Source organism: Artibeus jamaicensis, unplaced genomic scaffold (genome assembly GCF_021234435.1).
Source record: "Artibeus jamaicensis isolate MK-2021 breed Jamaican fruit bat unplaced genomic scaffold, CSHL_Jam_final contig_585, whole genome shotgun sequence".
Classification (NCBI taxonomy): Eukaryota; Metazoa; Chordata; class Mammalia; order Chiroptera; family Phyllostomidae; genus Artibeus; species Artibeus jamaicensis.
In genome coordinates, this window is record NW_026521894.1 from 1,330,756 (window position 1) to 1,343,483 (window position 12,728).

General features: G+C 38.6%; 1 pseudogene; it reads left to right on the forward strand.

Moving 5' to 3' along the window:
- The first annotated feature begins 592 nt into the window (after positions 1-592).
- Positions 593-5,213, forward strand: LOC119043488 (NXPE family member 4-like; annotated as a pseudogene).
- Positions 5,214-12,728: the final 7,515 nt, after the last annotated feature.

Consider the following 12,728-nt stretch of genomic DNA (forward strand, 5'->3'; position numbering starts at 1 on the left):
TCTCATTTGTTGTACAAAAAGTAGTCTTGTATAGAAAGAAAATTTCTGTAGGCTGTATATCGGGGTAGTTTAGGTAGGTCATTTGGAGCTAGGCAGGTTCTTGTGGTACCTGGGCACTGGTTTACTGGTCTAGAGTAGCTACAGGCAAGGTGGCTAGTTGCATGTGGTGACACCCTGTTGATCCTACTTCCTCCCTTTCTTCAGATCTAAAATGGTCCTTAGGCAGTGTGGTTGGAAATGCACTGTGGTGACCTGAAAGCTAGACCACAACACCTAAACAGAACTCTCACCTGTCTATTGAGGTGGAGAGGGGGCATAAACAATGGCACTCACCAGCACCTCTGTTACAGAGAGTTGTCACAACTCCAAGAAAGTTCTCACCAGCCTTTTCTATTCAGTCTCTGTCTCCAATTTGTTGTTCAGAAATTATTCATTCAGCCCTGTCATCTCTCAGGAGTCACTGCTCTGTGTATATACATATATTTAAGCATGCTCATGGGAGGAAGTAAGTTCAGCATCCTTCTACACAACCATTATCTTGAGCCCTGTTTCCTGATCCACCTTCAAATTGATTTCTCTATTTGTCTCTGTGGGTACAGAGATTATGGAAAACTTCAACACTATAAATATCTGCCAATGCAATAGTAAGTTCTCTCTATGTTTGAGGGGTTGTACTTAGTACTAGACTCACTTAAAGGGCTCTATTTTCTGCTGAACTTGTTCACTATTACAAATCCCATTGGTATTCCACTTACTAAGCTTGTCTGTGGTGGGCCAAGATACAAGTTACTTAAGTGAATAAATGACTAAAATCACTAGGACATCATAAACCTGTTTTAGTAACTGTAACTCCCATCATTAATATATATACCAGGCAAAGATTACCTGCCCATTTAACACAATAACTTTCAAAAGTTAAAACTCTCTCACAATTTACACCTAAGTTTTTACCTCCACACACCACCGCCATCAGCACATTCCACATCACAAGATGATCACCTAGAAGAGTCCAACCCTCTAGAGTCTGGGAGTCATTTCATTACAATTTCCCTTTTGGGGGCTTTGTCACCTTTCAAACCACTTTAACATACAAAATAGAACTTCTATATTTAATATTTATTAATTCCTCTTCAATATATTTGGCTTCAAACATCCCAGGAAATCCCTAAATAAAATTATTTAAGACAGAAGCTTTTGTATCTGCAAGTTCAACATTAACAGCTTCCTAATCACTAATAAACTAATGCACCCTGAAGCATAAACATGCACCTAGAGGTATAAAATGGCATTTTCACCCAGGATACACGAGTACACTGATACCAGACATTAAAATAATAAACTACTCTCTCTGGTCCATCTATAATCACTGCACCAGGACTTCCAAGGGCTCCTTCACCATCCTAGCTAACTCAGCCCTTCAGATTCTCAGACTCTTCAGTGATTAGTGGGATAATACCTGGCCCATCTTGGACCTCTAGGATGGATGGTGTTCCAGCCTACAGACATTTCCATGTGGACCGTTCAGGTCCCAAGCCAAACTAATTATTCATTTTTTAACATCACCTTGCATTTTACTCAAAAGATTTACAGTTTGATGGTAACATTTAAGACACGATAATAGAATATGACAAGCTTAAGAGTAAAGTGGATTAAATAATGTAATAATTGAGCTTCATTACTAAGCAAGAAATAATGGCTATACGTTCATAAAAAGGCAAACAAATACTTCAATTTTACCCAGAAGGCCTATTTTCTGGGAGAAAAGATGTCCACTATAATCAACATTAATGTGTATCATTTAGAAAATTCCTACCAGAGAAAAATTTACTGAAAAGTTACTATTCCGTTAAGAGGATGATGCTTTGATAGGACTTTCCTACCACCTGCATGTCTTATTAAGAGCATACTTAGAAAAAAACACTAGGTTCTAAAAAATACTGGTGGATAATATGATATTTTAGAAGGTCTTCTCTTGCTGATAATTTGGCAGGAGACAAACAGTTCCAATGAAAAAGAACTACAAGTTTGGAATGGCATCCTCAATCCCAGGGGACATGTCTGGAAAGACACATGGAATCCTGTCTCTTGTAGTTTGGTTCCAACTGAAGTGAAAGATTGACTGAGAAGAAGAAGAAAATATATATCTAATGAGAGATTCCATGATATGCCAGTGGATGGAATACTTCAAAGGTAGTATTAACAGTATGCCTCAGTCTAAGCCATTATCAAAGCCTTTTCAAAAATTCTTTTTCATTTTTAAGGAGAAAAAAGGAATATGGGAAATGCTGCTTCGTTTTTATATTTCTTAATTGCAACACAACAAAACTTTTTATAAGACATTGTTATCTTTCCTTTAAACACATTTATCTGACTGGAAGGGAGCCAGTGCAGAAAAGGTTTACTACATCCCTATCCCTGCAGAATTCACACTTCTGTATGTTCAGAATTCACCAAGCACGCACAGAAAATCATCATTGGAGCTGAAAATAACTTACACTATTATATTATCCACTTTCTACAGTTGCCATGATGATGAAGAGTATGGATTCTGGATCCAGATGGCCTGGAATCATAATCTGGCTTCTCCATATCCAATACCTGGGTGACCTTAGGCAAATTACATAACCATTGTGTCCCCCAGCTTCCTCACCTGTAAAATAAAGATGAAAATAGTACCCTTCTGGTAAAATGAGGTAATATGTGCATTGCATTTAGAGTACTTTTTTGCTACATGGTAAATTCTCTTTGATAGAAGCTGTTATCACTATTATGATATGAAAGGACACATGCCAGGAACAAGGTAACAGCTTTGAATCAGGTAGGCACAATGGTGAAAAGCATGGGCTTTGGAGTCTAACAGACCCAGACTGTGCCACTTAGAAAGGGTCATGTTACTTATTTTCTATTTCTCATTTTCTTCATCAACCAACCAGGAATAATAACAGTATCTGGTGGTTGTTATGAAGATTAAATGGAGTAATATGTATAAAATATTTAACATAGTGCAAGGTACATGGGCACCTGGAAAATGCCCAGTAAACAATAGCTTTTGCAATTATTATCATTAGTTAAATCAGAATTGGGGCTAGAATCCAGTTGCTAGAATCCAAATTTAGTTACTCTTTTTCCTAAACCAAGCATGCACCAATCATAACTCAGAATCTACTAGTACATCTTAGCACTTGTACCTGGAAAATTGTCGCTGCCTGTCCCCCTTTGCCCTGGGCCCTGGCTCTCGTCACAGAGGACAGTGCAGCTGGTGAGGGTCCACTCTGGCTTCCCTGACATGATACCACATTTGTGTACTCAAACTTAGACAGTAAGCTGACCTTCCTAATAAAAAGGGAAAATCTGTAGGGCCTTGGCTCCAAGCTATAAGTGGAATTCCCCGCAGAATGGAAGAGTTTAAAATTGTGACCTCTGGCAAAAGCTCGTCAGGGCACCAGTTTTCTAATCTATAAGATTAAGAGTTTGGTGATAATGTTAAGCATCACATTCCATAACAGTGGATCTCTTAGGTTATAGAAAATATTGAATTGCTGAATTAACCTACCTACCGTCTTTGACTAATTTTTTACATTGTGGTAGCAAAACATCTATTGCACATTCTGTTAAAAAATTAAATTCTATTTCATTAGTGTGCTTTGGAAAAGGAAATTAAAATAAGCTAGAAGCAGAATAAAAAATATAATTCTGCCATTTTCCCCCAACCAATCTTCCAGCTCTCCATTTTCCAGCCTCACTGGATTAAAACTTTAAACATAGCCCTTTACTTCATAAGACAGCACATGTTACAAAATATTAGTAGAACACATTTTCCTCAGAAGTTCTAACTACAGAGAATCTGGTCCTGATAGTCTGATAAGAATCACATTAAAAAGGAAAAAATGAAAGAACTTGGTTTTATTCTATTCATATTATATCATATTTTCAGAAGTTTTAAAATTGTGTAGACTATTTTCATAAGAATTGGGAGAAACCAATTTTAAGTGCAATTTCTATTACCTATTAGCTGTGTAATATTGAGCAGGTAATTTTACCTCTTGATTTTCTTTTCTATGACATAAGAGTTGTGTGTGTGTGTGTGTGTGTGCATGTGTGCGTAGAGAGAGAGGAGAAAGTGTACATGCTTTGAGGTAAATAAATATATTCGTCCAAATAAATGCTTTGTAAACCGGAAAGTCCTTCACAAATGAATACTAAAACTACTATTATAGATGATGTACTTCATAGCATTCCATGCATACTCACATGTAAAGGAAACAGGGGGGGTATAAAATATAATTCCAGTCTTAAGAAAATTTACAGAGTGTTCAGGAAATGGATTTACTTGTTTTTAGAAATGTAAAGACATCAGTTAATACCTTCTCTACCCTCAAAGGAGTTTAGTCTGTAGTTAATACATAAAAATAATACCTATAAACTGACAAAACATCTTCCAGTGCTTACTATTTGCAGTCCATTTGGTTCTTCGTGGTTTTTCAAGGGGGCATATATAATTTCTTATTTGTATAACACTTGATTGCTCAAACACTTTTCAAAATGATTTGTTCATTTAAATATATAATAAATCAGCCATGATTAACTTATTTAGTTACAAACACCAAATCTTTTCTTCTGTCTTTTTGATCTTTATAATTTTATTCTCCTTTCATTTTGGGACTACCTAATTGTCATCAGCCCTGAAGTCAGTGGATCTTCATAAATGTGGAAAATTTCAACATCAGCTTGCTGTGCACTTGGATAGGAGTATCACCATCCAGTGGCAAAAACAAAGTAAGTGCTTGATTGGATCACTGACCTATTCAGTTAAAGAGACTGGGTATATCCCAAGGTATTTGACAGAACTGGAGGAGAAAAAAATACTGTCATTGGTATTTCTCTGGGCTAGCATTTCAATCCCTTTCCCATTGATGTGTTTTATCTGAAAGGCTCTTAATGTGCATGAAGCTGTTCAGTGTCTTTTTAGAAGTCCAGACACTATGCTTACCATTAAAGCATAACTCATTAGAGAGATGCATGGTGATGTGCAGAAATTTGATGACCTTCATGGTTACATTCAATATCTTGCCATAAAGGACATTTCCCAGGATCTCAACATGGACATCATTGACACCTGGGAAATAACAATTGTATATAGCATGAATCATGTCCATCCACCTCAATCTGTAGTAAGACATCAGATAAATATATTGTTAAACTGTATTTGCTAAATAATACATACCACCTCTGAAATTCATTCACTTAATTAAGAACATTTGTTGTTTTCTGTCATACCAGGTACTGTGTTTGGCTATAAACTCCCAATTAACATCAGATAATCTGCACAATGGCTGATTCATGAACCACTCCATGATCAGGGTCATGCCACTCTTTATAAAAAGGAAGTCAAGACACCTAATGGTTAAAAGTTCTCTACAATTCATAAAAATTCAGAACAATATAGTCATTGTAAAATAAATATTTGGAGTAAGAACTTCCATTTCTTTATTTCTGCCATTAAATACAAGTTCAATATGATTTCCGAGTGTGAAGAGAAGTCTTGTGAGGCAGTTCTCTAGGTCCACAGACCTACAGAAACTCCCACTGCTAGGAGAAAACAAATCTTACTTGAAAGAACTTATCCTTCAGGAAGGTAGTATAACACAGGTGAAAGTGCAATAGCATTCAGGGAGCTGAGCTTCAGTACTTTTGCAGCCCTTAATTTTATAACTTTGAATAAGTCACCTCAGCTCTCTGGGCCTCAGTTTTCCAAACAAAAATTTTAGTCTAAGTTTTGTGATTTTTAAACCTTGCTATGTGCAATACTGGGTGCTGTGGTGATACTTCAGGTACTACTTAGGGTACAGAAATTAGGAGAGGTGCTCAGGTGCATGGCGCAAGTTCTGCCCCACCAGTTAGAGTAGTAGCCATTTTTACCTCAGTGTATGGACTGGGTTTCACAGAGGACTTTGGTTTGAAAAAAGCTCCATTATTTAAAACATGTCTGAAACCATTATGCAGATAATCAATCACATTGTTTTTCATAATCTACACATGTAGGTTAACATTTTAATCATTCTCACTTGCATTGTAATAGGCTACCCCAACCTGGCCAGCATGGCTCAGTTGGTTGGAGCATTTGTCTCATAAACCAAAAAGTCGCAGGTTTGATTTCTGGTCAGGGCATTTGCCTAGGTTGTGGGATCAGTCCCCAGTCAGGGAGCTTACCAGAGACAACTGATTGATGTTTCTCTCTCTCTCACTCTCCCCCCCTCCCTTCCTCTCTCTCTAAAACTGATAAGTGGGCATAGGTAAATACGACTTGCTTGCATGCACAACTGTAACAGGGTGCAGCCAGGGAGCCCCAAATAGGGATTTGTAATGGGGTCCAGAACTCAGGATGTCCAGAAAATATTAAAATATGGGGTGTCCTCACCCCCAAAAGTCTGAACTGGGGAGTGGGACACAGGAGCAGGGCCATTGAGAGATGTTTTACATAGCAACATTTTTATAGATAAACTCTAGAATGGTCATTTAACATATCCATAGTCTTTAACTGGTTTCATAGATATATTAAATAGCTGTGGCCATGCTTTGAGCCAGGGAGAAGGGAGTGACTTCCACCCAGGTTGTAACTGAATGGCAAATCCTCCTGGTTACAGAGCCTGTGTAAGAGCCTGGAGATGATTGGCTCCGCATCACAAGACCATGCCTGCCAAGACTTACTATGGCAGTCCAGAAAAGTTGGAAAAATATGGGAAGCCAACTGTGGGAAGAGTTGGAAATGGGGCTGCAGAGGAAGATTGGCGCTGGGATATAAACCCATGTGTGGCAGCCATGACAGAAGAAACACATGGCTCTGGCAGAGAAGAACCATGTGGCTTTAGCAGGGGAGAACCACATGGCTTTGGGTCTCCCTTTGCCACACAGCTTAGGAAGCCAGAAAGAAAGATGTAGCAGCGATGCAGAGCTCTCTTTTAGTAGTTTGGAAGAATGCAGGAGAGACGTTGTGGGAAAAAAGGGGGGTGAAAAGACTCTTGCTGTTGGGCCATGAGAAGTTGCCATGTGGTTTTGGATTAAGAACTGGAGATCCCGGTGACACAGCTGATGGTGCCGGGAACTGGGGGAGGCCTACCACAGCCAAGCACAGATTACTGGGAAGAACCAGGTGTACCTGAGCCACAGATCTCTATTTCTTTTCCAGAATATTGAGACACTGTATTCTGGACTAGGCAAAGTGGGGAAGAAAGGACTGTGTGTTTGTGGGTGTTTTAAGGGACTTTGGTATTTTAATGAAGACATTAAGTCATTACTCTTAAATCTGTATAACTTTTGAATAATTCCTTTTCTTTTCACCGATCTCTGACATGGAGAGCTATAATTCCCTGGTGTTGGGCAAGGAAAACCTAGTACAGGGGACCCCAGGAGGAGGAGGGGTCCATTAGGTAGCATTGTGCAACCCTCTCTCCAGTGGCCAATCAGGGAAAATCATGGGAGACCACATATGCAATAGCTTTAAAGTAATACAATTACTTGTACATGCTCAGTAAAAGCCGGCCAAAACTAGCCAGGAAGGATCCACCCTATAAGAATAGAATCACTCCAGCCCACGAGATCAATCTCTGCTTGGAGTTGGCCTGCTCCCATGTTCTCTGCTATAAACTCTGGGTGTTCGGTTCAATTCTTTGTCCTGATCACTGAGAACCTGGTTACCTGTGCCCATCTGTGACACAACCACATCAAAATTACAACTAATTTATAGAACAACCATCACTCAGAACTGGCAGAAATCAAGTTTGAATGGAAGTCTGACAACTACAGAATTAAATAAATGACATCCATCCAGACTGGTTGAAGGGGTGGAGACATGGAATAGACTGCTCCCACATACATGTGTGGTAACTAAAAATTTTGGAGGGATAGCTTGGGAGCAAGGAGTCCCAGCCCCACACAAGATCCTCGAGACCAGGGTACCAGTGCCAGGAAGATAAGTCCCCATAACTTCTGGTTGCAAAAACGATCAGAAATTGAGTTGGTGGAAGAAACTTCTGGAGTCCAATGCAGTTCCTCTTAAGGAACCCACAAACAAACTTACTCAAACTTCCTCCCTATGAGCTCCAGCACTGGGGTAGCATCTTGAAAGGCACCAGTGGCATACAGAGAAGAACTGAAGTATATGGCATTGAGGCAAGAGCTAGGAGACAGCTTTCTCTCAGACAGAAAGGCAGGTGGAGCCAGAGAGCTGGCAGGAGGGTGCCATGTCTGAGACCCCATCAGCCTGACTAACACAGTTTCCCCTGCCCTGGAGATGCCCTGAGGCTCCATCCCACACAACTTACAGCTGTTAACAGTAACTTTTCCATATGAATGGCTGGTCTTGGCTCAAGCTTCACAACTTTCTAAGTCCTTTCAAATGAGCAATAGTTGGCCTCAGAAAGGCCCCATCCCCAGTACCTCAGGATAAGTGGCCCCAGGCATTGTATTAGAAGCAGACAGCCTAAATTCACAATTGGCTTTGCCTGGGAATCTCCGAGCCCAACACAAGTAGCAGCCATCTCAGATTGCTTTATAGCTCAGCAGGGAGGTCCGGGGCAAAACACTAATGGGGGCTGACCTTGGCCTACATCACCCAGGGACCCCTAGGGCCTGCACACTCAGTGAACAGCTATCGACCACATTGGAGCACCACTACTCTGCACAGCTGACCCTAGATGGAGGGTGGAGGTTGGTATTCAGTGATCACACCAATCCTTGCAACTGACTGGCTTGGATAAATCCCTCCTATTGACCTGCCAACAGAAACCAACACTCAACTACAAGAAGAGAATGTACTCAGCCAATACGAAGGACGCACCTCAAGTACACAGCTTGAGTGATAGGGGAGCTTGTGCCACTGGACCATACAAGACACCTGCTACATTAGGCCACACTACCCATGCCGAGAGTCATAGCAGCTCTACCCGATACTTAGAAACAGACACAGGGAGGTTGCCAAAATGGAGAGACAAAAAAAAAACATTGCCCAAATGAAAAAACAGATCAAAACTTTAGAAAAAGAACCAAAGGAAATAGAGATAAGTAATCTATCAAATGCAGAGTTCTAAACACTGGTTATAAGGATGCTCAAGGAATTTAGTGAGCACCTCAATAGCATAAAAAAGATCCAGTCAGAAACAAAGGATACACTAATTGAAATTTTAAAAAAAACAATTTACGCGGAAACAACAATAGAGTGAATAAAACCAAGAATTAAATCAATGATTGGGAACATAAGGGAGCAAAAAACAACCAATCAGAAAAACAAGAAGAAAAAAGAATCCAAAAATTGAGGACAGTAGAAGCAGCCTCTCAAATGACTTCAAGTGTTCCAACATTTGTATCATATGGGTGCCAGAAGGAGAAAAGAAAGAGCAAAAAACTGGAAATCTATTGGAAAATATCATCAAAGAAAACTTCCCTAATTTGGTGAAGGAAATAGACATGTAAGTCCAGGAAGCACAAAGAATCCCAGACAAGATGAATTCATAGAGGCCCACACATCTTAATTAAAATGCCAAAGGTTAAAGATAAAGAGAGAATCTTAAAAGCATCAGGAGAAAAGCCCTGTAGTTAACTACAGGGGACTCCCCTTGAGGCTGTCAGCTGATTTCTCTATGCACTGATTTCTCAAAAGAAACATTGCAGGCTATAAGGGACTGGCAAGAAATATTCAAAGTCATGAAAAGCAGGGACCTATAGCCAGGATTGCTCTACCCAGCAAATTATTATTATTTAGAATCAAAGAGTAGATAAACAGCTTCCCAGACAAGAACAAACTAAAGTTCATCATCAATAAATCATTATTTTATGAAATGTTAAAGAGACTTATTTAAGAAAAATAAGATCAAAATTATGAATAATAAACTGGCAATAAATACATACCTGTCAATAACTGAACCTAAAAAACAAACTAACCAAACAAAAAGAACAGAGACAGAATCAAGGATATTGAGAGGGTTTTCATGTTTGCCAGATGGAAGTGTGGTATGGGAGCATGAGTGAAGAGGTGAGGGGATTAAGAAGTACAAATAGGTAGTTACAGAACAGCCATGAGGATGTAAAGTATAGTATAGGAAATGGAGTACTCAGAGAATTTACATGTGTGACCCATGGACATGAACTCTGGTGTGAGGATTAGGAGAGGTAGAAGAAGTTGCTGCGTGGAGGGAAGCAAAGGAGGAAAAATTAGGACAACTGTAACTGCATAATCAATAATATATTAAAATACAAATAAATAAATAAAATCAATAAGCATTCCTCTGTTAAAAATATAAATAAATAAAAATTTAAAAAATGGGCTTTCCCAAAACTTTTCAATAAAAGAATATTTGACAGAAGATTGCAATTGAATAGGGCAATATAATTATTACAAAGAAATTTCATATCATATTTTTTCTTAATTTTTCCCTGTAAATCATGCTCCAGGTACCACTGGGCCTCTGACCCACTTTTCCTACATCTAGAAAAGAACAATTATAATAGAAATTATAAATCTATTTCTCCAGTTTCCTCTGGGCAAGGGATATTAAATTCTCTACTTATATTTTCCAAGGAAATGGACAGGAAAAAAAAGCCAGGGTAGCAATACTCATATCAGACATAATAGACTTCAAAATGAGGGCCATAAAGACAGATCCAGAAAGTCACCTCATAATACTCAAGGAAGGAATCCACCAGGAAGACATAAACATTATAAATATATATGCATCCACCATAGGAGCACCCAAATACATAAAGGAAATCTTATAAGACTTCAAGTAAGATATTGAGAGCAACACAGTTATAGTAGGGGATTTTAACACCCCAATGTCAACAGTGGACGGATCTTCCAAAGAAAATATGAACAAAGATATCTGGATATTGAACAATGCCCTAGATGAAATGGACTTAACTGATATATATAGAACCCTTCATCCCAAAAAAGCTAAATACACATTCTTTTCAAATGCATATGAAAATTTTTCAGATAGATCACATGATAGGACACAAAACAAGCCTCAACAAATTCAAGAAAATTGAAATCATATCAAGCATTTACTCTGACCACAAGGGACTGAAACTAGAAACCAACCTCAAGAAAAAAACTCAAAAACACTCATAATCATGGAGATTGAATAGCATGCTATTAAACAATGAATGGGTCAAGAATGAAACTAGGGAAGAAATCAAAAAGTTTCTGGAAACAAATTAAAATGAACTCACAACAACCCAAAACTTATGGGACACAGTGAAGGCAGTCCTGAGAGAGAAGTTTATAGCAATACAGGCTTACCTAAAAAAGATAGAAACATTTCAAACAAATAACCTAACCCTATGCCTACAAGAACTGGAGGAACAACAACAAAGACAGCCCAGAGCAAGTAGAAGGAAGGAAATAACCAAGATCATAGCACAATTAAATGACATAGAGACTAGAAGCACAATTCTAAGGATCAATGAATCCAGGAGCTGGTTCTTTGAAAAGATAAACAAAATCAGCAAGCCTTTAAGGAGGCTCATCAAGAAAAAAAAGACAGAGAACCCAAAGAAACACATCAAAAATGAAAAAAGGAGAGATTACAACAGATACCACAGAAATACAAAGGACTGTAAGAAATTACTACGAAGTACTATATGCCAAGAAATTTGAGAACTTAGCAAAATGGACAAATTTCTAGAAAAATATAATCTTCCAAAACTTAATGAAGAAGAAGCAGAAAGCCTGAACAGACCAATAACAGCAGATGAAATGAAGTAGTAATCAAAAAACTCCCAACACACAAAAGCTCTGGACTATATGGTTTCACAGGAGAATTCTACAAAACATTTAAGAAAGAACTAACCCATATTCTTCAAGGCTATTCCAAAAAATCTAAAGTGATGGAAGACTCCCAAACTCTTTTTATGGAGCTAACATCATCCTAATCTCCATACCAGATAAAGACACCACAAAGAAAGAAAATTTCAGACCAATATTGCTGATAAACATAGACACTAAAATCCTCAAGAAAATATCAGCAGACCGCATCCAACAATACATTAAAAAGATCATATACCATGACCAAGTGGGATTCACCCCAGGGATGCAAGGATGGTACAGGATTTGCCAATCAATAAACGTAATACCTCACATAAACAAAAGCAAACACAAAAATCACATGATCATATCAATAGATGTAGAAAAAGCATTTGATAGGGTACAGCACCCATTTATGATAAAAACACTCAGTAAAGTGAGAATAGAGGGAGCATTCCTCAACATAATAAAGGCCATATGTGAAAGACCTACAGCCAACATCATACTCAATGGGCAAAAACTAAAATCTTTTCCACTAAGATCAGGAACAAGACAAGGTTGTCTACTTTCACCACTTCTATTCAATATAGTATTGGAAGTTTTAGCCACAGTGATCAGACAAGAAAAGGAAATAAAAGGCATCCAAATCAGAAGGGAGGAAACAAAACTGTCATTGTTTGCAGATGACATGATAGTATACATAGAAAATTCTAGGTGCTGGGAAGATGGCGATGGAGTAGGACAGAGCGAATTCTAGCTCCCATACTCGTGGGTGAAAATCCTGGCAGATCTATAGAGAAGCAGCACACTAATCCATTGGTTATCCAGCATTTGTGAAATTAAAAGAACAGAGATTGTGACAGACACTGAAACACCAGAAAGTGGCAGGTCAGTGGGGTCTTGGGGACTGGAGTAAAGACAAAGGGGCGGT